We start from the raw sequence: 23,200 nt of genomic DNA, 5'->3' as shown, positions 1-23,200 counted from the left end.
AGCCACTGCGGTCTGACTGGATCAGAACCGGTTGGTCGCGAAGCAGGGTCTCCGCTTGACTTAGGGCGATGTATATGGCCCTTAGTTCCAGGATATTGATGTGAAGGCAAGTCTCCTGCCTTGACCACAGCCCTTGGAAATTTCTTCCCTGTGTGACTGCCCCCCACCCTCGGAGGCTTGCATCCGTGGTCACCAGGACCCAGTCCTGAATGCCGAATCTGTGACCTTCGAGAAGGTGAGCACTCTGCAGTCACCACAGGAGAGACACCCTGGCTCTGGGAGATAGGGTGATTAACCTATGCATCCGAAGATATGATCCGGACCACTTGTCCAGTAAGTCCCATTGGAAGGTCCTCCTATGGAACCTGCCGAAGGGAATGGCCTCGAATGATGCCACCCTCCTTCCCAGGACTCGAGTGCAGTGATGCACTGACACCTGTTTTGGTTTTAATAGATTCCTGACCAGTGTCACGAGCTTCTGAGCTCTCTCTATCGGGAGATAAACCCCTTTCTGGTCTGTGTCTAGGATCATGCCTAGGAGAGGCAGATGAGCTGTAAGAACCAACTGCGACTTTGGAATATATAGAATCCAGCCGTGTTGCCGTTTCACTTCCAGAGAAAGTGATACGCTGTTCAGCAACTGCTCTCTTGATCTCGCTTTTATGAGGAGATCGTCCAAGTACGTGATAATAGTGACACCTTGCTTCCGCAGGAGCACCATCATTTCCGCCATTACCTTGGTGAATATTCTCAAGGCCGTGGAGAGACCAAACGGCAACGTCTGAAATTGGTAATGACCATCCCGTACCGCAATTCTGAGGTACGCCTGATGAGGTGGATAAATGGGGACATGAAGGTATGCATCCTTTATGTCCCGAGTCACCATAAAATCTCCCCCTTTCAGGCTTGCAATAACCGCTCTTTGCGATTCCATCTTGAACTTGAACCTTTTCAGGTATATGTTCAGGAATTTTAAATTCAATATGGGTCTGACCGAACCGTCCGGTTTCGGGACTACCACATGGTCGAATAATAACCCCCTCCTTGTTGAAGGAGGGGAACCTTGACCACCACCTGTTGAAGATACAATTTATGAATTGCAGATAACACTGTTTCCCTCTCGTGGGGGGAAGCCGGCAGGGCCGTAGGTGAGGGGGCATCTTCTCAAAGTCCAGCTTGTATCCCTGAGACACAATATCTATTGCCCAGGGATCTAACAGGGAGTGAACTCACTTGTGGGTGAACTTACGAAGGCGTGCTCCCACCGGGCCTAGCTCCGCCTGTGGAGCCCCAGCGACATGCGGTGGATTTTTGTAGAGGCCGGGGAGGACTTCTGTTCCTGGGAACTAGCTGTGTTGTGCAGCTTCTTTCCTGTGCCTCCGCCTCTGGCAAGAAAGGACGCACCTCGGACTTTCTTGTTTCTTTATTCGAAAGGCTGCATTTGATAATGTCGTGCTTTCCTAGGCTGTGCAGGAATATAAGGCAAAATATCAGAATTACCAGCTATAGCTGTGTAGACCAGGTCCGAGAACCCTTCTCCACACAATCCTCAGCCTTCCACATGCCTCTTAAGTCGGCATCATCTGTCCATTGCATATTCTACAGGACATGTCAAGCAGAAATCGACATAGCTTTGACTCTAGGACCCAGTATACTCATGTCACTTTGGGCATGTTTTATATATATATATATATATATATATATATATATATATATATCTATCACGTAAGACAGCATCTTTAATATATATATATATATATATATCTCTATATATACATATATATATATATATATGCATACTAGGGTCTCAATCTCTGCTGATAAGGTACCTGTCCACGCTGCCACAGCGCTATAAACCCATGCCGACACAATCGCCGGTCTGAGTAGTATACTAGAATGTGCACGCTATCTGCAGGATCCCTGAGAATAGCTAGTGCTACCTTCTGTGCAAACAGGACACCCTAGGGGAAGATTCCCAACACATCCTGGCCCTAGTGGGGAAAGGATACTGCCTGAGAATTTTCTGTGGGAAGCTACCGTCTCTTGTCTGGAGATTCCCGCTCTTTTTCCTCATGAGAGGAGGGAAATTTACCTCAGCTTTCTTCCCCTTAACATGTGTACCCTCATGTCAGGGACAGATGAGTCATCAGTGATATGCAAATCATCTTTTATTTCAATAATCATATATTGAATACCTTTCAGCCATCTTGGCTGTAACTTTGCATTATCGTAGTCGACACTGGAGTCAAACTCCGTGTCGATATCAGTGTTTATTATTTTAGATAGTGAGCATTGAGAGACTCTGAAGGTCTCTGCGCCATAGGGACAGACATGGGTAGATTTCCTGTCTGTTCTCTAATCTTTTGTGCAATAAATTCACCTCAGCACTTACACATATCCAAACAGGTGTCGGCGTTGTCGACGGAGACACCCTCTCACACACATATTTGCTCTATCTCCTCCTTAGGGGAGCCTTTTACCTCAGACATGTCGACACACACGTACCGACACACCACACACACAGGGGATGCTCTATTTGAAGACAGTTCCCCCACAAGGCCCTTTGGAGAGACAGAGAGAGAGTATGCCAGCACACACCCCAGCGCTATATGACCCAGGAATCACACACTAACTTAGTGTTAACCCAGTAGCTGCTGTATATATTGTTTTTACGCCAAATTTATGTGCCCCCCTCTCTTTTTCACCCTCTCTATCGTGCAGGGGAGAGCCTGGGGAGCTTCCTCTCAGCGGAGCTGTGGAGAGAAAATGGCGCTGGTGAGTGCTGAGGAAGAAGGCCCCGCCCCCTCAGCGGCGGGCTTCTCCCGCGATTTTGTGTAAAATTAATGGCGGGGGCTCATGCATATAACAGTGTCCAACTGTATTGCTGCTTTTGCCAGGATGTACTTAATTGCTGCCCAGGGCGCCCCCCCCCCTGCGCCCTGCACCCTACAGTGACCGGAGTATGTTGGTTAGTGTGGGAGCAATGGCGCACAGCTGCAGTGCTGTGTGCTACCTCATGTGAAGACAGGAGTCTTCTGCCGCCGATTTCGATGTCTTCTTGCTTCTGCCGGCTTCTGTCTTCTGGCTCTGCGAGGGGGACGGCGGCGCGGCTCCGGGATCGGACGACCAAGGGTGAGTTCCTGTGTTCGATCCCTCTGGAGCTAATGGTGTCCAGTAGCCTAAGAAGCGCAACCTAGCCGCAGTTAGTAGGTTTGCTTCTCTCCCCTCAGTCCCTCGTAGCAGAGAGTCTGTTGCCAGCAGACGCTCTCTGAAAATAATAAACCTAACTAAAATACTTTCTTATTAGCAAGCTCAGGAGAGCTCACTAAAAGCACCCAGCTCTGGCCGGGCACAGATTCTAACTGAGGTCTGGAGGAGGGGCATAGAGGGAGGAGCCAGTGCACACCAGTAGTACTAAATCTTTCTTAGAGTGCCCAGTCTCCTGCGCAGCCCGTCTATTCCCCATGGTCCTTACGGAGTCCCCAGCATCCACTAGGACGTTAGAGAAACTGAATTACTTGCTTGATCTACCAATTCCCTAACTGTCATATATGACCCGTTCCCATGGACCAAATGTGCCAGGAAACTACCTGTTCTGTCAGAATGCGTAAAAAATGTATGGGAGTTGCACATCAACCTACGCGTATTACAGTCAGACTGGAATTCCAACCAGTTAGATTGAGCCTCAGCCATCTTTCCCTAGAACCAGCCGCTCTGTCTAATATGTAACAAGACTCTAGCCTAGGACACTCTGCCTCTAGCTCCTCCCCTCTCTTCCTACTGTAACCCTGTTTTTGGCTATAATGGTCCTGGTTACTGTTAACTATTTGCGTGCCTCCATCCACGCTTTTGTTCTATGTTATAACTATAGATAAGGGGAAGCTTGGGTTTACCCTATACCAATATGTCGTGTTTGCTTTATAGGCCTATGGTTAGGACTGCCTCCTACCGCTCCTGGATTTTTCCACTCTCCGCCCGACATCAGGTAAGTAATACACACAAAAACGAATGTCTTATACGGTGCACATTTACTATAATCTAGCTATCATAGTGGCCATACTGCGATTAAGTCTATGTCCTACTGGCCAGTCAGTGCCGTTTCTAGCGGCGGACGAGCCGTGCAACCGCACGGGGCGCCCGCCGCGGCACTTTGTGTGTCCTTATCTCCTCCCTCTTCCCGAGCGCTCCTGCTCGGGGGGCGGACTTTCGCGGAACGACGCGTTTACGTCGTGACGTCACGACGCAAACGCGTCATTCCGCGAAGCACCGCCCCCCGAGCAGGAGCGCTCGGGAAGAGGGAGGAGAGGAGATAAGCCTGGAAGGAGGAGGCGGCCGGCACGAGGGACGTGAGGCGGCCGGACCCGAAGAGCGGGAAGATGTAAGTAGTATCTCTATCTCTCTCTCTCCCCCTTCCTTCCCCCCCCCCACTTGACACCTGCATGCCGCACTGTGTAAAATGGGGATACCTGCCTGCCGCACTTTGTAAAATGGGGACACCTGCCTGCCGCACTTTGTAAAATGGGGACACCTGCCTACCGCACTGTGTAAAATGGGGACACCTGCCTGCCGCACTGTGTAAAATGGGGACACCTGCCTTCCGCACTGTGTAAAATGGGGACACCTGCCTGCCGCACTGTGTAAAATGGGGACACCAGCCTGCCGCACTGTGTAAAATGGGGACACCTGCCTACCGCACTGTGTAAAATGGGGACCCACCTGCCTGCTGCACTGTGTAAAATGGGGGCACCTGCCTGCGTACTGTGTAAAATGGGGATATCTGCCTGCCGCACTGTGTAAAATGGGGACCCACCTGCCTGCTGCACTGTGTAAAATGGGGACACCTGCCTACCGCACTGTGTAAAATGGGGACACCTGCCTACCGCACTGTGTAAAATGGGGACCCACCTGCCTGCTGCACTGTGTAAAATGGGGGCACCTGCTTGCGTACTGTGTAAAATGGGGATACCTGCCTTCCGCACTGTGTAAAATGGGGGCACCTGCCTGCGTACTGTGTAAAATGGGGATATCTGCCTGCTGTACTGTGTAAAATGGGGATACCTGCCTGCCGCACTGTGTAAAATGGGGATATCTGCCTGCCGCACTTTGTAAAATGGGGACACCTGCCTGCCGTGCTGTGTAAAATGGGGGAACGAGCCTGTCGTGCTGTGTAAAATGGGTTGCCTTCCTGCCACACTGTGTAAAATGGGGATACCTGCCTGCCGCACTTTGTAAAATGGGGGCACCTGCCTGCGTACTGTGTAAAATGGGGATACCTGCCTGCCGCACTGTGTAAAATGGGGGCACCTGCCTGCCGTACTGTGTAAAATGGGGATACCTGCCTGCCGCACTGTGTAAAATGGGGATACCTGCCTGCCGCACTTTGTAAAATGGAGACACCTGCCTGCCGCGCTGTGTAATATGGGGGAACCTTCCTGCGTACTGTGTAAAATGGGGATATCTGCCTTCCGCACTGTGTAAAATGGGGATACCTGCCTGCCGCACTGTGTAAAATGGGGATACCTGCCTGCCGCACTTTGTAAAATGGGGGCACCTGCCTGCGTACTGTGTAAAATGGGGATACCTGCCTGCCGCACTGTGTAAAATGGGGGCACCTGCCTGCGTACTGTGTAAAATGGGGGCACCTGCCTGCCGCGCTGTGTAAAATGGGGACACCTGCCTGCCGCACTGTGTAAAATGGGGATACCTGCCTGCCGCACTTTGTAAAATGGAGACACCTGCCTGGTGTAATGTGGGACTTTTTTATTTTTATTCCCCCCCCCCCCCCCCCCTGTGGTGGGTGTGATGATATCAGACGAGGCCACGCCCACTTTAATGAGACCACACCCATTTTTTTATCAGGCCACACACACTTTTCTTTTTACAGCTATATGGGGGGGGGGGGGTTTATAGCAATGGTGGGGGGGGGGGGGGGGGCGCATTTTGAAATCTCGCACTGGGAGCCAAATTGTCTAGAAACGGCCCTGTGGCCACTTCAGGTTGTGACTATACAATTAATGAACAGATTGTGACACAATATTAACCAGTACAATTCATCCAATAGCATTACATTCAGGTAACTGCATGCAACTCACAATAACCACACTGCAGTACCCTTTACTTTCACATATAGTCCACAGGTAATAAAAGAAAGTCTTTGTGTGTGTGTGTGTATATATATATATATATATATATATATATATATATATATATATAGCTGTGGTATCCTCTCCTGAACTGACCCTTGAATATATATATATATATATATATATATATATATATATTCCCTTACAGTGGTAGCTGTTCTCCTGTTACTGTATATTTGTATCCATATGTCTCCTTTCTGATGTGGTGTTTGTATCTTTGTCCTTCTGCCTGTAATCCGAGGTAATTGGCGAAACACTAAAGTAGAGTAGTAGAAGTTCCAATAGCTCCCCCTAGTAGATGAGCGGGTTCGGTTTCTTTGAATCCGAACCCGCACGAACTTCACTTTTTTTTCCACGGGTCCGAGCGACTCGGATCTTCCCGCCTTGCTCGGTTAACCCGAGCGCGCCCGAACGTCATCATGACGCTGTCGGATTCTCGCGAGGCTCGGATTCTATCGCGAGACTCGGATTCTATATAAGGAGCCGCGCGTCGCCGCCATTTTCACTCGTGCATTGAGATTGATAGGGAGAGGACGTGTCTGGCGTCCTCTCCATTAGAATAGAGATAGATAGATTAGATAGAGAGAGATTGTGCAGAGTCGCAGACAGAGTTAGTTTACCACAGTCAGTGACCAGTGCAGTTGCTAGTTAACTTTTATTTAATATAATATATCCGTTCACTTCTCTCTGCTATATCCGTTCTCTGCCTGAAAAAAAAAACGATACACAGCACAGTCAGTCACACAGTGTGACTCAGTCTGTGTGCACTCAGCTCAGCCCAGTGTGCTGCACAGTCATCAATGTATAAATTAAAAGCTTATAATTAATTGTGGGGGAGACTGGGGAGCACTGCAGGTTGTTAGCAGGAGCCAGGAGTACAATTATATTAATTAACAGTGCACACTTTTGCTGCAGGAGTGGTGACCAGTGCCTGACCACCAGTATAGTATTGTTGTATACTACTAATATCTCTTTAAATATCAACCAGTCTATATTAGCAGCAGACACAGTACAGTGCGGTAGTTCACGGCTGTGGATACCTCTGTGTCGGCACACGGCAGGCAGTCCGTCCGACCAGAATTGTATTATTTATTATTATATACCTATCACCTAACCGTGGTTTTTTTTTCATTCTTTATACCGTCATAGTGTCATCCTAATTGTTACGAGTATACTACTATCTCTTTATCAACCAGTGTACAGTGCGGTAGTTCACGGCTGTGGCTACCTCTGTGTCGGCACACGGCAGGCAGTCCGTCCGACCAGAATTGTATTATTTATTATTATATACCTACCACCTAACCGTGGTTTTTTTTTCATTCTTTATACCGTCATAGTGTCATCCTAATTGTTACGAGTATACTACTATCTCTTTATCAACCAGTGTACAGTGCGGTAGTTCACGGCTGTGGCTACCTCTGTGTCGGCACACGGCAGGCAGTCCGTCCGACCAGAATTGTATTATTTATTATTATATACCTACCACCTAACCGTGGTTTTTTTTTCATTCTTTATACCGTCATAGTGTCATCCTAATTGTTACGAGTATACTACTATCTCTTTATCAACCAGTGTACAGTGCGGTAGTTCACGGCTGTGGCTACCTCTGTGTCGGCACACGGCAGGCAGTCCGTCCGACCAGAATTGTATTATTTATTATTATATACCTACCACCTAACCGTGTTTTTTTTTTCATTCTTTATACCGTCATAGTGTCATCCTAATTGTTACGAGTATACTACTATCTCTTTATCAACCAGTGTACAGTGCGGTAGTTCACGGCTGTGGCTACCTCTGTGTCGGCACACGGCAGGCAGTCCGTCCGACCAGAATTGTATTATTTATTATTATATACCTATCACCTAACCGTGGTTTTTTTTTCATTCTTTATACCGTCATAGTGTCATCCTAATTGTTACGAGTATACTACTATCTCTTTATCAACCAGTGTACAGTGCGGTAGTTCACGGCTGTGGCTACCTCTGTGTCGGCACACGGCAGGCAGTCCGTCCGACCAGAATTGTATTATTTATTATTATATACCTACCACCTAACCGTGGTTTTTTTTTCATTCTTTATACCGTCATAGTGTCATCCTAATTGTTACGAGTATACTACTATCTCTTTATCAACCAGTGTACAGTGCGGTAGTTCACGGCTGTGGCTACCTCTGTGTCGGCACACGGCAGGCAGTCCGTCCGACCAGAATTGTATTATTTATTATTATATACCTACCACCTAACCGTGGTTTTTTTTTCATTCTTTATACCGTCATAGTGTCATCCTAATTGTTACGAGTATACTACTATCTCTTTATCAACCAGTGTACAGTGCGGTAGTTCACGGCTGTGGCTACCTCTGTGTCGGCAGTCGGCAGGCAGTCCGTCCATCCATAATTGTATTATTATTATAATATATACCACCTAACCGTGGTTTTTTTTTCATTCTTTATACCGTCATAGTGTCATACTAGTTGTTACGAGTATACTACTATCTCTTTATCAACCAGTGTACAGTGCGGTAGTTCACGGCTGTGGCTACCTCTGTGTCGGCAGTCGGCAGGCAGTCCGTCCATCCATAATTGTATTATTATTATAATATATACCACCTAACTGTGGTTTTTTTTGCATTCTTTATACCGTCGTCATAGTGTCATACTAGTTGTTACGAGTATACTACTATCTCTTTATCAACCAGTGTACACTGCGGTAGTTCACGGCTGTGGCTACCTCTGTGTCGGCAGTCGGCAGGCAGTCCGTCCATCCATAATTGTATTATTATTATAATATATACCACCTAACCGTGGTTTTTTTTTCATTCTTTATACCGTCGTCATAGTGTCATACTAGTTGTTACGAGTATACTACTATCTCTTTATCAACCAGTGTACAGTGCGGTAGTTCACGGCTGTGGCTACCTCTGTGTCGGCAGTCGGCAGGCAGTCCGTCCATCCATAATTGTATTATTATTATAATATATACCACCTAACCGTGGTTTTTTTTTCATTCTTTATACCGTCGTCATAGTGTCATACTAGTTGTTACGAGTATACTACTATCTCTTTATCAACCAGTGTACAGTGCGGTAGTTCACGGCTGTGGCTACCTCTGTGTCGGCAGTCGGCAGGCAGTCCGTCCATCCATAATTGTATTATTATTATAATATATACCACCTAACCGTGGTTTTTTTTTCATTCTTTATACCGTCGTCATAGTGTCATACTAGTTGTTACGAGTATACTACTATCTCTTTATCAACCAGTGTACAGTGCGGTAGTTCACGGCTGTGGCTACCTCTGTGTCGGCAGTCGGCAGGCAGTCCGTCCATCCATAATTGTATTATTATTATAATATATACCACCTAACCGTGGTTTTTTTATACCACCTAACCGTGGCAGTCCGTCCATAATTGTATACTAGTATCCAATCCATCCATCTCCATTGTTTACCTGAGGTGCCTTTTAGTTCTGCCTATAAAATATGGAGAACAAAAAAGTTGAGGTTCCAAAATTAGGGAAAGATCAAGATCCACTTCCACCTCGTGCTGAAGCTGCTGCCACTAGTCATGGCCGAGACGATGAAATGCCAGCAACGTCGTCTGCCAAGGCCGATGCCCAATGTCATAGTACAGAGCATGTCAAATCCAAAACACCAAATATCAGAAAAAAAAGGACTCCAAAACCTAAAATAAAATTGTCGGAGGAGAAGCGTAAACTTGCCAATATGCCATTTACCACACGGAGTGGCAAGGAACGGCTGAGGCCCTGGCCTATGTTCATGGCTAGTGGTTCAGCTTCACATGAGGATGGAAGCACTCAGCCTCTCGCTAGAAAACTGAAAAGACTCAAGCTGGCAAAAGCACCGCAAAGAACTGTGCGTTCTTTGAAATCCCAAATCCACAAGGAGAGTCCAATTGTGTCGTTTGCGATGCCTGACCTTCCCAACACTGGACGTGAAGAGCATGCGCCTTCCACTATTTGCATGCCCCCTGCAAGTGCTGGAAGGAGCACCCGCAGTCCAGTTCCTGATAGTCAGATTGAAGATGTCAGTGTTGAAGTACACCAGGATGAGGAGGATATGGGTGTTGCTGGCGCTGGGGAGGAAATTGACCAGGAGGATTCTGATGGTGAGGTGGTTTGTTTAATTCAGGCACCCGGGGAGACACCTGTTGTCCGTGGGAGGAATATGGCCGTTGACATGCCAGGTGAAAATACCAAAAAAATCAGCTCTTCGGTGTGGAGGTATTTCACCAGAAATGCGGACAACAGGTGTCAAGCCGTGTGTTCCCTTTGTCAAGCTGTAATAAGTAGGGGTAAGGACGTTAACCACCTCGGAACATCCTCCCTTATACGTCACCTGCAGCGCATTCATAATAAGTCAGTGACAAGTTCAAAAACTTTGGGTGACAGCGGAAGCAGTCCACTGACCAGTAAATCCCTTCCTCTTGTAACCAAGCTCACGCAAACCACCCCACCAACTCCCTCAGTGTCAATTTCCTCCTTCCCCAGGAATGCCAATAGTCCTGCAGGCCATGTCACTGGCAAGTCTGACGAGTCCTCTCCTGCCTGGGATTCCTCCGATGCATCCTTGCGTGTAACGCCTACTGCTGCTGGCGCTGCTGTTGTTGCCGCTGGGAGTCGATGGTCATCCCAGAGGGGAAGTCGTAAGCCCACTTGTACTACTTCCAGTAAGCAATTGACTGTTCAACAGTCCTTTGCGAGGAAGATGAAATATCACAGCAGTCATCCTACTGCAAAGCGGATAACTGAGTCCTTGACAACTATGTTGGTGTTAGACGTGCGTCCGGTATCCGCCGTTAGTTCACAGGGAACTAGACAATTTATTGAGGCAGTGTGCCCCCGTTACCAAATACCATCTAGGTTCCACTTCTCTAGGCAGGCGATACCGAGAATGTACACGGACGTCAGAAAAAGACTCACCAGTCTCCTAAAAAATGCAGTTGTACCCAATGTCCACTTAACCACGGACATGTGGACAAGTGGAGCAGGGCAGGGTCAGGACTATATGACTGTGACAGCCCACTGGGTAGATGTATGGACTCCCGCCGCAAGAACAGCAGCGGCGGCACCAGTAGCAGCATCTCGCAAACGCCAACTCTTTCCTAGGCAGGCTACGCTTTGTATCACCGCTTTCCAGAATACGCACACAGCTGAAAACCTCTTACGGCAACTGAGGAAGATCATCGCGGAATGGCTTACCCCAATTGGACTCTCCTGTGGATTTGTGGCATCGGACAACGCCAGCAATATTGTGTGTGCATTAAATATGGGCAAATTCCAGCACGTCCCATGTTTTGCACATACCTTGAATTTGGTGGTGCAGAATTTTTTTAAAAACGACAGGGGCGTGCAAGAGATGCTGTCGGTGGCCAGAAAAATTGCGGGACACTTTCGGCGTACAGGCACCACGTACAGAAGACTGGAGCACCACCAAAAACTACTGAACCTGCCCTGCCATCATCTGAAGCAAGAAGTGGTAACGAGGTGGAATTCAACCCTCTATATGCTTCAGAGGTTGGAGGAGCAGCAAAAGGCCATTCAAGCCTATACAATTGAGCACAATATAGGAGATGGAATGCACCTGTCTCAAGTGCAGTGGAGAATGATTTCAACGTTGTGCAAGGTTCTGATGCCCTTTGAACTTGCCACACGTGAAGTCAGTTCAGACACTGCCAGCCTGAGTCAGGTCATTCCCCTCATCAGGCTTTTGCAGAAGAAGCTGGAGGCATTGAAGAAGGAGCTAACACGGAGCGATTCCGCTAGGCATGTGGGACTTGTGGATGCAGCCCTTAATTCGCTTAACAAGGATTCACGGGTGGTCAATCTGTTGAAATCAGAGCACTACATTTTGGCCACCGTGCTCGATCCTAGATTTAAAGCCTACCTTGGATCTCTCTTTCCGGCAGACACAGGTCTGCTGGGGTTGAAAGACCTGCTGGTGACAAAATTGTCAAGTCAAGCGGAACGCGACCTGTCAACATCTCCTCCTTCACATTCTCCCGCAACTGGGGGTGCGAGGAAAAGGCTCAGAATTCCGAGCCCACCCGCTGGCGGTGATGCAGGGCAGTCTGGAGCGACTGCTGATGCTGACATCTGGTCCGGACTGAAGGACCTGACAACGATTACGGACATGTCGTCTACTGTCACTGCATATGATTCTCTCAACATTGATAGAATGGTGGAGGATTATATGAGTGACCGCATCCAAGTAGGCACGTCACACAGTCCGTACTTATACTGGCAGGAAAAAGAGGCAATTTGGAGGCCCTTGCACAAACTGGCTTTATTCTACCTAAGTTGCCCTCCCACAAGTGTGTACTCCGAAAGAGTGTTTAGTGCCGCCGCTCACCTTGTCAGCAATCGGCGTACGAGGTTACATCCAGAAAATGTGGAGAAGATGATGTTCATTAAAATGAATTATAATCAATTCCTCCGCGGAGACATTGACCAGCAGCAATTGCCTCCACAAAGTACACAGGGAGCTGAGATGGTGGATTCCAGTGGGGACGAATTGATAATCTGTGAGGAGGGGGATGTACACGGTGATATATCGGAGGGTGAAGATGAGGTGGACATCTTGCCTCTGTAGAGCCAGTTTGTGCAAGGAGAGATTAATTGCTTCTTTTTTGGGGGGGGTCCAAACCAACCCGTCATATCAGTCACAGTCGTGTGGCAGACCCTGTCACTGAAATGATGGGTTGGTTAAAGTGTGCATGTCCTGTTTTGTTTATACAACATAAGGGTGGGTGGGAGGGCCCAAGGATAATTCCATCTTGCACCTCTTTTTTCTTTTCTTTTTCTTTGCATCATGTGCTGATTGGGGAGGGTTTTTTGGAAGGGACATCCTGCGTGACACTGCAGTGCCACTCCTAGATGGGCCCGGTGTTTGTGTCGGCCACTAGGGTCGCTAATCTTACTCACACAGCTACCTCATTGCGCCTCTTTTTTTCTTTGCGTCATGTGCTGTTTGGGGAGGGTTTTTTGGAAGGGACATCCTGCGTGACACTGCAGTGCCACTCCTAGATGTGCCCGGTGTTTGTGTCGGCCACTAGGGTCGCTAATCTTACTCACACAGTCAGCTACCTCATTGCGCCTCTTTTTTTCTTTGCGTCATGTGCTGTTTGGGGAGGGTTTTTTGGAAGGGCCATCCTGCGTGACACTGCAGTGCCACTCCTAGATGGGCCCGGTGTTTGTGTCGGCCACTAGGGTCGCTTATCTTACTCACACAGCGACCTCGGTGCAAATTTTAGGACTAAAAATAATATTGTGAGGTGTGATGTGTTCAGAATAGGCTGAAAATGAGTGTAAATTATGTTTTTTGAGGTTAATAATACTTTGGGATCAAAATTACCCCCAAATTCTATGATTTAAGCTGTTTTTTAGGGTTTTTTTAAAAAAACACCCGAATCCAAAACACACCCGAATCCGACAAAAAAAATTCGGTGAGGTTTTGCCAAAACGCGGTCGAACCCAAAACACGGCCGCGGAACCGAACCCAAAACCAAAACACAAAACCCGAAAAATTTCCGGCGCTCATCTCTACCCCCTAGATGTCGCTGCTATCCCAAATCTGAGTCCTCTTGACTTTAGTATTCATTAGAAAAGTCCCTCTGTCTCTATACTGTGAGCTCACTAATGTCCCAGCGTGTATATGATTATTGACTGCTCAGACTGACAGTGAGCCTTTATAATCCTTTCCATCTTTAGACAAACGTCGCTTTCCCTCACGTCTGCTGGAGCTACCAACTCCCTCTATCCGGTAAGTAATGGTAAGTACAAAGGAAGCCACTGAGTCCCCTTGTAATGTTAGTAATTACCAGTCCTCCGAAATAGTCTATTTATCCTGAGCTATGGCTTACGTATGGTGGATACAAAAGGTGCCCCCCAGCTTGGTTATGGTTTGTCGACCTTTCATGTGTCGACCATTTTCATGTGTCGACCATGTGTCCATGTCGACCATGTCAATGTCGACCAATAGTGGTTGACCTAATGACTGTCGACCATAACATGGTCGACCATGTGAACGGATACCCTGCGTTATAATGGTTATAATTAGCCCACTGTCAGGTGAGGTGTGTTTTCTATGGGTTTCGAAGCGGTGCAGTGTATTTCGGACAGACTTGCGATGTCTTCAGCCACGGCTCCAGCCAATGGCCAATCGGGCTCATGCGTAGCCACACACCCTGCTCACCGATTGGAGGACTGTCAATCCTCTTCTCTCCTGTAACCACCAGAACTCCCCCGCTCTAATCAGCTAGGAGACTGGAGCGGGTGGTCTTCTGTATGCCGGCGGTCGGGCTCCCGACGCTCAGTATACCGGCGCCGGGAGCCCGACAGCCGGCATACCGACACTTATTTTCCCTCGTGGGGGTCCACGACCCCCATAGAGGGAGAATAAAATAGTGTGGCGCGCGTAGCGCGCCACCGTGCCCGTAGCGTGGCGAGCGCAGCGAGCCCGCAAAGGGGCTCATTTGCGCTCGCCACGCTGTCCGTAAGCCGGCGGTCGGGCTCCCGGCGCCGGGATGCTGGTCGCCGGGAGCCCGACCGCCGGCCAGCCGTAGTGAACCCACTGGAGCTACCCTTTCGCCGTGGTGACGGTTATCCGGGGCAAACGGGGATCTGGGTGCTGTCCTCCCGCAGAGGGATCAGTGGCTTCGGACAGCACTGCCGGCAGCTGTCAGGGAAGTGCCTTCCCCGAACGGTTCAGCCCTGCTTCAGGATAGCCACTTGTTTGGCTACTCCTCCAACCTGTCACCGCTGATCTGGGGCCGTCTACTTCACTGGCCACGCCTCCCTTCAGCCAGTCTCTGCTCTTCTGTCTCCGCCTCTTCTTCCGGCCGCGCCCTCCTCTGACCTGTCGCTACAGCTCAGGCTCCACCTCTGTCCTTGACCGCGCCTCCCGATCTCCGCCTCCCGGAAGTGCCGCGCTATTCAGCTGGACTCTCTAGCCGCACTGCTCTTCAGTGGACCGTGCCGGGTAAGCTGGTTTCTCTCCCTCTGACGCCGCTATGTCTACAGCACAGCTCTTACGGTGCAGCGCAGAGAGGAGAGAGAAGTGGCTCCCTCAGCGGCTCTCACACAAGACCCCTCTCAGCGCTGGCTCTCCTCCTGTTACACAGGCAGCTCAGTCCTCGGGACACAGCAGGGAGACAGCGAGGCTCATTTTTCCGTTACAGCCCCATGTGCTGCTCCTAACAGTCATAACAGTCTCAGGTAGCCACGCCTCCCCTACACCCCCAGTCAATAGCGCCACCGATCCTCCATCACAGCCAGGGCACATCATCCTGGCGCCACCCCCATATGTATTGAATCACAGTCATTTTTGAGGCGCGTGTATTTTATGGCTCTACCACCATATCTTCCCTTACTCATAAAGAATACATATATACAGCAATTACAATGTTACTAATGTCCCCACTTATTGGCCCTCCAGGTACCATAGGGTCACACTACTATTCAGTTTCAAGGTAGCAATGCTCTTTATTAAGGTACCACCTAAGAACACCCCAAATGCGTCCCAAACTACTTCCTTAGAGGTAGTACCATCATTTTCCCCAAAATATCCCTCCCACTGAACCTCCAATTCATAATCCGCCCCACTCTGAAGGAGCTATGCCCGGGGTGCAATTTCCAGAATGTCTGGCCTCTCTAGCACTCCATATTAACCCTCAAAGATATAGGTGAATGATCTGACACACCCCTAGATTCATAATGGACCTCCTGAATCCTAGGAACCAGGGATGAGGATTCTAAGGCAAGGTCAATTCTAGAAAATGAGTTTTAGAGAAGCAAGAAAATTGCTTATGAAGATGGTGAAAGCTGAGAGTCCGCCAAAGCAGTAGCATTTTGTCCCTCCTGGAATGCGTCATGGTGGGAGGAATGGATTGTGTATATTCATTTTAAATCAATGGTTTATATTAGTTTTAAACTAACAGTGTAATAATACCTGGGTACTGTTTATAACTCCACCTGAGAGAAAACTATTTTATTAAGTTTTCTTGTAGTGGAACAAAGACAACCTTAAAATACACAAAGAAAAATAAAATCTATCATCTATGGTGTCCCAAGCAGGGATAGTAGCAGCCTCTGTACTACTTACACACCGGGACAGGACTCAGGAGGACTCTCTGTGTGTCTCTCTCTCTAGACCCAAATGTTCTCATTACATAACAGGTTACAAAGGACCCAGGCAGGGAGAAGTAGAAGATGGGATCCCTTGGTCACTAACAGCTCTCTCTCCCCTCCTATCTCTCCTCTGGTCGGGAAGCTCCATTGGTAGCTCTTATTCTCTATAGCTCTTATTGGTAAACCTTATACTCCTGTGTCTCTGCCTGCACTGCATACTGTCCTGCTACCATTCTGGCTGCCTGGTTCTGCTACTGCACAAGAAGGAGAGCTAGTGATGTCACTGTGCTCTGGCCAGGGGTCCTCCTAACAGAGGGGGGGCCCGGGGTACAGTCTGCTCTGCACCCCACCCCCCTTAATCTGGTTATGACTTGTGGTACAGTAACAGGACATATGAGCGAACTGGAACTCAAAGCCCTCAGATGTCAGCTTCTGGTTTACGTTCCACAGGTGGAAAGTTAATCCTGGAAGCACAGTAACAGGCAAAGGCTGGCAGACAGTGTTTAGCAGGCCTGGAAAACAGTGTCAGCCTGGCAGAGAGGGATACGGCATCAGCCAAGCAGGATCCTTCCCACTTTCCCTGCGGCCCAATACATCCTTAGCTGTGACCAGTAACTGGACTCCTGGCCTTGGTGCTGTAAGGCAGTAATGCTAACGTATAGCCTTCTTAATCCTGTATATAACAATACTAGTAACTAAGGTGCCAGTCTCAGAGTCATTGCTACAGATGGCCAACAGTCCCTCAGAAGGTTCCAGCTCTTACAGGAACATTATTCCTCTAAGAATATTATTACAGTACAGCTCTGGGCCCCGGCAGCTATATATAACCTGGGTTACAGCCCAATAGTCCTCATTATAATCCATGAATGGATGCTGAGCTTCACCAAGGACTGAGAGTGTCCCTATATGTGTAGTAACTGAGGATACAAGAGGTGGATCAGCTCCTGCAGCTCAGAACTTCCTCTACAATTATCAGCTATCATTGTGTGAGGGTTTCAGAGACCACGGGATGGTGAGACTCAGACCAGCAGGTGAGAAGCTCCTGCTATACTGTAGGTCTGATCAGCCTCAGCAATCCATTCCTTGTCTTGTCAGGGAGTTTCTATGCTCTGGAAATAAAGGACCTTACCCTGTCCAAAGCATTATGGAAAGAGGCTGATAGAGGGCAGCAGGTACGTGGGAGAGAAATGGTCAGAGTAGGAGGACAGGGCTGGCAGGGAAAAGCATTGTTAGAGATACATGGAGCCTCCTTACCTGTGCTCTCTGCTGCTCTCACAAGGCCCCGGCTGAACTGGGTTTTCAGTCTTGGGCTGATGCTGAAGTTCTTGGACCCTCCAATCACTGATATTAGGAGACTGGGTGCACTGAGACCCCATTGTTGTATCATGAGGTCATACAATACATTGGGTGCAGTGTCGCATGATGCCCGCACATACTGTAGAGGAACACAGTACAGAGAGTTACTTATACACTGTAGTAAGACAGATAGGAATAGTCTATAACATGAGCCTCATTCATAGGGGTGATGCCCCATTACTGGCGCTGTCATCATGAGGCCTGATTCAGAGTTATACTCTAATGTCATTGCAGTTGTGAATGTGTTCTCAGATACTGTGCAACAATACGCAAATGCCGAAGCCACCTATGTACTGAGCCTCCCACTGGCGGCTTTGTGAGTCCCAGCAGCTGCGTACAAAGACTCAATGACAGCCGCAGGAAGTGATTAATGAGCTTCTCAGGGGCCCTGTGGCTGGGCAGCGTGGACGTGGGAAAAGAGACGCTGGAGCTGCTGTTACTGTATACGGCAGTGGTTCTCAAACTTTTTTGAATCACAGCACCCTATAGCATCAGAATTAATTTTACGGCACCCCTAGGCCAAAAGTTTCATATTAAGAAATTTAGAAAGAAATATTACATTAAATGAATTGTGTTTTATGTCATTCTTAGGTACATTTATTTGGTGAGGGACAAGATTTGCTTCTGTTTGTCAACATATTTTATGATTGACAACCAACAACACTGGTTTTGCCTTTTACATGGACCATAAATAATTTGAATTGGTCCTGGACCACCAATCCACGGCATCCCTGCAAGTGTCCTGAGGCGCCTCAGGGTGCCACGGCACACAGTTTGAGAACCACTGGTATACGGGATTGCAGACACAGGCTCCTCCCAAAGTACGGTCATAGCACACCTGCGATGTTGCCACCATTCACCGTTACCGCCCCCAGATGGTCCCTGACTATCAATCACTTTTTGAATAAATCCTCTCTGCGGCCGCTGGCGTAAGCCCATCGCAGCACATGCGCAGTTAGACAATAATCACAGAGTTGCAAAAACATCTCTGAATCAGCCTCATAGACCACAATACCTGTGTCAGACACTACACAGCGCCCAGATAGACCCTCAGAACCCTGCCCTCACCTGTGACCATGTCCTGCTGGTTCCTGTGAAGGTCATATCTCCATGGCAATCACTAGGGAATTCTGTGACACATGTCTGAGGGTCCCACATGGATCCTGGAGACACATCAGGATCTGCGGGTTCCTGGATGTGTAACTCTCTGGTTTGGCCGCAGCCGCAGGTCATTCTGTGTGAGGGAAAGTGACATGGTGACACGTTTCCTGGTGTCCATTACAGGTCAGAGATCCATATCTGTTGCAGTAAATAGTCAATGGCTTATCACAGAATAATGTACACCCACCGGAGACCCGGACCAATCACAGGGCAGGGAAACATAATGCAGCCAATTAGTAAGTAGCGTTGTCACATATCTATTGCTGAACAGTCAGAGGTTACACCACCAGAATCTCCATCCTCCAGGACTGTGCAACTGTAACACAACAGCTACACACTGTGCGATTCTTCTGCCAGAGGAAGAGCCTGATTTCCTGCCATGCCACACTGACCTTGCATATGTCGGCCCACAGGGAGGAAGAGTATGTGGCACCCCAGTGGTGCTGCCATGAACTGTAACACAACAGCTACACACTGTGCGATTCGTCTGCCAGAGGAAGAGCCTGATTACCTGCCATGCCACACTGACCATGCATATGTCCGCCCACAGGAAGGAAGAGTATGTGGCACCCCAGTGGTGCTGCCATGAACTGTAACACAACAGCTACACACTGTGCGAGTCTTCTGCCAGAGGAAGAGCCTGATTTCCTGCCATGCCACACTGACCATGCATATGTCTACCCACAGAAAGGATGAGGTCATCTGGATAATCCATAGGACATATGAGCAGATTATCCACACACTCCACAAAATCGGGACCTTTTCCAAAGCCGAGCGTTTCTGGCCGTGTTTTGACCATTTTAATGGTGTTTGGCCAAAACACTCACGCCTACATACAGATGTGTCCTGCTTTAGCTTTGCTGCGTATAGCGGTGAGCTGTAGCTGGGCTGTGATGAGAACGCAGTGCGACATTCCACGCTTGTCTGCCGCTTCCCTTAGGTATCAATGGGGTGGTGGACACTTGCGCACACTGGCCGCATTGAAGGGAATGCATAGCGGGAGCATACACATAGCCTACGCCCGCTACGCCGGGTGTTGTATGTACGTATCACAGTAACAACGTAAGATGACACATCTGTATTACACAATAAGGCAGGATAACACCCGATTATTGGAAAATCAGAACAATAATTGTATAATGTGCAGTTACAGGACGAGATGTACTAAACTGTTCCGCTGTGCTAATTGCCTTCTTTCCGCTCTGTTGAAATGTCCACGGTTAGATTCCTCCTCACCTCCTCGGCATTCTGGATGCTGCGCTCTCATAAGATAAAATTCTGCGCACGCGCGAGCTGTAGCTTTCCACAGCTTGTACATGCACAGGAATGTGACTTATGAGAGCGCAGCATCCACACCGCAGATCCCTGAGAGACCGCACTGGAGGAGCGGCGCAGCATCAGTTAGTTCATACTGGCGATTGCCGTGGAGAAAATATCGGGACAGAATGGCAGCGCCGGGAGGTGAGGAGAAATCTAACCGTGGAGATGTCAACAGAGCGATAAGGAGGCATTTAGAGTAACGGAACAGCTTAGTACATCCCGCCCACAGTAGCTTAAGATGTCTGTGGATGCCACGTGTGGCTATTGGTAGCCCAAATCTTCTTACACTAATGTATTCGATATTTTATACAATGTGGCCAATGCCAGACCCAGACATATAACAGGCAATTTATTGTGCGCTCAACCACTGCAAAGAGAGAATGGGGAAATGCTGCACTACATCAGATCGGGGCTCAGCACCTCTGTCTAGAGCAGCACAGACACTCATCCATACATACAGCAAGACAGGGAGAATGTGATTGTATTACACTGTATAGAGAGAATGGGGAAATGCTGCACTACATCAGATCGGGGCTCAGCACCTCTGCCTAGAGCAGCACAGACACTCATCCATACATACAGCAATACAGAGAGAATGTGATAGTATTACACTGTATAGAGAGAATGGGGAAATGCTGCACTACATCAGATCGGGGCTCAGCACCTCTGCCTAGAGCAGCACAGACACTCATCCATACATACAGCAAGACAGGGAGAATGTGATTGTATTACACTGTATAGAGAGAATGGGGAAATGCTGCACTACATCAGATCGGGGCTCAGCACCTCTGCCTAGAGCTGCACAGACACTCATCCATACATACAGCAAGACATGGAGAATGTGATTGTATTACACTGTATAGAGAGAATGGGGAAATGCTGCACTACATCAGATCGGGGCTCAGCACCTCTGCCTAGAGCAGCACAGACACTCATCCATACATACAGTAAAACAGGGAGAATGTGATTGTATTACACTGTATAGAGAGAATGGGGAAATGCTGCACTACATCAGATCGGGGCTCAGCACCTCTGCCTAGAGCAGCACAGACACTCATCCATACATACAGCAAGACAGGGAGAATGTGATTGTATTACACTGTATAGAGAGAATGGGGAAATGCTGCACTACATCAGATCGGGGCTCAGCTCCTCTGTCTAGAGCTGCACAGACACTCATCCATACATACAGTAAAACAGGGAGAATGTGATTGTATTACACTGTATAGAGAGAATGGGGAAATGCTGCACTACATCAGATCGGGGCTCAGCACCTCTGCCTAGAGCAGCACAGACACTCATCCATACATACAGCAAGACAGGGAGAATGTGATTGTATTACACTGTATAGAGAGAATGGGGAAATGCTGCACTACATCAGATCGGGGCTCAGCACCTCTGCCTAGAGCAGTACAGACACTCATACATACATACATACAGCAAGACAGGGAGAATGTGATTGTATTACACTGTATAGAGAGAATGGGGAAATGCTGCACTACATCAGATCAGGCTCAGCACCTCTGTCTAGAGCAGCACAGACACTCATCCATACATACAGCAATACAGAGAGAATGTGATTGTATTACCCCTGTATAGAGAGAATGGGGAAATGCTGCACTACATCAAATCGGGGCTCAGCACCTCTGTCTAGAGCAGCACAGACACTCATCAATACATACAGCAAGACAGAGAGAATGTGATTGTATCATCCCTGTATAGAGAGAATGGGGAAATGCTGCACTACTTCAGATCGGGGCTCAGCACCTCTGCCTAGAGCAGCACAGACACTCATCCATACATATAGCAAGACAGAGAGAATGTGATTGTATTACCTCTGTATAGAGAGAATGGGGAAATGCTGCACTACATCAGATCGGGGCTCAGCACCTCTGTCTAGAGCAGCACAGACACTCATCCATACATACAGCAACACAGGGAGAATGTGATTGTATTACCCCTGTAAAGGGAGAATGGGGAAATGCTGCACTACATCAGATCGGGGCTCAGCGTCTCTGTCTAGAGCAGCACAGACACTCATCCATACACACAGCAATACAGAGAGAATGTGATTGTATTATACTGTATAGAGAGAATGGGGAAATGCTGCACTACATCAGATCGGGGCTCAGCACCTCTGTCTAGAGCAGCACAGATACTCATCCATACATACAGCAATACAGAGAGAATGTGATTGTATTACCCCTGTATAGAGAGAATGGGGAAATGCTGCACTACATCAGATCGGGGATCAGCACCTCTGTCTAGAGCAGCACAGACACTCATCCATACATACAGCAAGACAGAGAGAATGTGATTGTATTAAACTGTAAAGAGAGAATGGGGAAATGCTGCACTACATTAGATCGGGGCTCAGCACCTCTGTCTAGAGCAGCACAGACACTCATCCATACATACAGCAATACAGAGAGATTGTGATTGCATTACCCCTGTATAAAGAGAATGGGGAAATGCTGCACTACATTAGATCGGGGCTCAGCACCTCTGTCTAGAGCAGCACAGACACTCATCCATACATACAGCAATACAGAGAGATTGTGATTGTATTACCCCTGTATAAAGAGAATGGGGAAATGCTGCACTACATCAGATCGGGGTTAAGCACCTCTGTCTAGAGCAGCACAGACACTCATCCATACATACAGCAAGACAGACAGAATGTGATTGTATTACACTGTATAGAGAGAATGGGGAAATGCTGCACTACATCAGATCGGGGCTCAGCACCTCTGTCTAGAGCAGCACAGACACTCATCCATACATACAGCAATACAGGGAGAATGTGATTGTATTACACTGTATAGAGAGAATGGGGAAATGCTGCACTACATCAGATCAGGCTCAGCACCTCTGTCTAGAGCAGCACAGACACTCTTCCATACATACAGCAATACAGAGAGAATGTGATTGTATTACCCCTGTATAGAGAGAATGGGGAAATGCTGCACTACATCAAATCGGGGCTCAGCACCTCTGTCTAGAGCAGCACAGACACTCATCAATACATACAGCAAGACAGAGAGAATGTGATTGTATCATCCCTGTATAGAGAGAA

At 48.2% G+C, this 23,200-nt stretch overlaps 1 pseudogene; it reads right to left on the bottom strand.

The window, feature by feature from the left end:
• The window catches only part of LOC134987843 (transient receptor potential cation channel subfamily M member 2-like), a 539,791-nt pseudogene that overhangs the window by 463,420 nt on the left and 53,171 nt on the right, over positions 1–23,200 (bottom strand).

Source organism: Pseudophryne corroboree, chromosome 2 (genome assembly GCF_028390025.1).
Source record: "Pseudophryne corroboree isolate aPseCor3 chromosome 2, aPseCor3.hap2, whole genome shotgun sequence".
In the NCBI taxonomy this organism is placed as follows: domain Eukaryota; kingdom Metazoa; phylum Chordata; class Amphibia; order Anura; family Myobatrachidae; genus Pseudophryne; species Pseudophryne corroboree.
This window is presented reverse-complemented; position numbering and strand designations above follow the sequence as displayed.